The 2,126-nt window shown below is 60.9% G+C and overlaps 1 protein-coding gene across 1 annotated transcript in view; it reads left to right on the top strand.

Moving 5' to 3' along the window:
• Positions 1-1,306: 1,306 nt before the first annotated feature.
• PDE8A (phosphodiesterase 8A) overlaps positions 1,307-2,126 on the top strand; it is a 148,966-nt gene continuing 148,146 nt past the window's right edge. The window contains exon 1 of the mRNA XM_008062089.2: positions 1,307-1,489. The gene's annotated coding sequence lies outside the window, so the exon portion shown is untranslated. The remainder of the gene's footprint in view (positions 1,490-2,126) is intronic.

A 2,126-nucleotide genomic window follows, 5' to 3' on the forward strand; every position in this document is an offset into this window, starting at 1 on the left:
CCCATGTGACTGGCATAGTAGGTGGGGGCTGCAGGCTTTTCAGAATGACTGAAATTGTTCATGAGCTCCTGAGACATTTGCTGGGGGAGGGATTCTTTGCAGGAGCCTGGGAGTCCCTGGTGAGTGAGTGGGTGGTACACACCAGTGAGGTTTCGATTGATCCTGTCACTGAGGCTTGGGAAAACTCTGGTTTCACAGGGTAGAGAAGTGCTCAGGGACCTCAAGTTGCAAGTTATAGCCAGGGAAGAAGGGGTGGGGTGGAATAGAGCTGAGGGGAAGGGTTTGTGACTTCTTGGAGTGACTGACACAGGCTGAGGTTCTGGGTTTGAGAAAAAAATGGACACTCTGAGATCCCAGAAGCAGGCAGATCACTCCTGTCCTGTCTGCTTCTGTATTGTTCATAGTCTCAGGTGTCAGTAATTCTGGGGTTGCCAGATTGCAGAGCTGAGAAATGGTCAACAGTTTTCTGAGAAGAGAGGGCAAGTGACCAGCTCAGGAAGGCACAAGGCAGCCCAGCAGGCCAGAGAGGTGGGGGCAGGGCACACGCGGCTCACAGGGCTTTTCATCCAGCTGATCCCCCAGCCCTAGTTCTCACCCCCCTGATTTTGTACATGGCTCAAGGACTTCCAAGGGGAGGCTGGACACCAGGTCCTGTCTGGCAGGGGAGGGCCAAGAGGGCTGGAGTCCCAGGGGCGGCAAGGTCAGTGCCCAGAGTCTTCAAGGCCAGGCTTCTCTGCAGGGCGGGGAGGGACAGCATGCTTGAGACTTCCATGAGCCCTGTTGGTTCAAAGCATTTTCTCCATGAATTATTCTTTATTTACAGGGATTCAGATTTCACTTGGAAAAATTACTTCCTAAAATTGCAGATCAAGGGCAGAAAACACTACAATTTGGGTAGAATAAGAGGTGATGTGAAAAATCTTTTCCTGTGTTTTTCAAGACCACATCGAGCCAGAGGTACTTTTTAGGCGGAGAGGCATACGTACTATGTATGATTGCTTGATGTGCTTAAACCTGACAATGGAGCCGTGCTAGTGATTTGGGCCAGTTTGGCCAGCGACAAGCGCGAATAGAGCTGCTCTCGGGTTACCCCGCCTTTTTGCTCTGCCGCCGTCGGGAAGCCGCCTGCTGCGCACCTCGGGCCAGAAAGATCCAGGCTCGAGGGAGGCCAGGGCTGCCGTCGGGGCCTCGGCATCTGAGTCTGTGCCCCAGTCCCAGAGCAACAGCAGGGACTCCAGCCCGGAACACGCCTCCAGGTCTTCACAGTCGCCGGGCCCGGGGTCGCTTCGGGGCCGTGCTCGGAAAGGTGCGGACCGCGGGAAAGGAAAGGAAGGGGCCGGCTGCACCGCTCCAGGGTCTCCACAGACCCGAAGTGCGGGGAGGGTGGGAGGGCTGGCGGGGGTTCGAGGCGTCCCGCTCCAGGGTACCTGATGGGCACCTGGGGACGCAGCCCTGCAGCGGATGGGGGAGGAGCCCCAGCCACAGAGAAGTTAAGTGACTGGTCTAAGGTCACACACAGAGCTGGTAGCGGTGTGTGCCCGGCGCATCGGGGGTCCCGGCAGGCCCCAGCCCGTCCCTGTGTACGCCCCTTCCCCAGTTCTGCTCCTGCCAGTGAGAAGCCTTTGGAACCTGACGCCCTACCGGTCCTGTGGTTAGGATGAGAGGAGGCCGGGCGCCCAGCCTGCCACCAGCTGCAGCCCCGCGGCCCCCGACGCCAGTGAGGTCCCGGGCCTGGCGCTCCAGGTCCTGTCGGCGACGCAGCGCACGTGGACCGCGGCCCCCGGCGAAGACTCCCCGACCCCACCAGCCTGGGGCCGGGGGTTCGGCGCCCTGCTCACCGCACCCCAAGGGGAGGGTCTTCCGCCAGCCTCTTTTATGGATGGCAGCTCCCGGGCTCAGACCCAGTGACCCGACTGAGGTCACGCGGCTGCTAAGCTACGGAGCCGGGATTCGAACCTGCTGGTCTGGGCTTCGGCGGCCCCGGGCCGGAGGCGGCTGAGCGTCCCTGGGCAAGTCCCTTCCCCGCTCTGGGTGGTCTGGCCGAGCGCCCCTCGGGTTGCGGCCGCGCATGCTCGGTGGCGGGCGGCACCCGGAGGAGGTGGCGGCGCCCCAGCTGCTTTGCATTG

Source organism: Carlito syrichta, unplaced genomic scaffold (assembly GCF_000164805.1).
Source record: "Carlito syrichta isolate Samal-C Ts95f unplaced genomic scaffold, Tarsius_syrichta-2.0.1 Scaffold305654, whole genome shotgun sequence".
NCBI classification, from domain to species: Eukaryota; Metazoa; Chordata; class Mammalia; order Primates; family Tarsiidae; genus Carlito; species Carlito syrichta.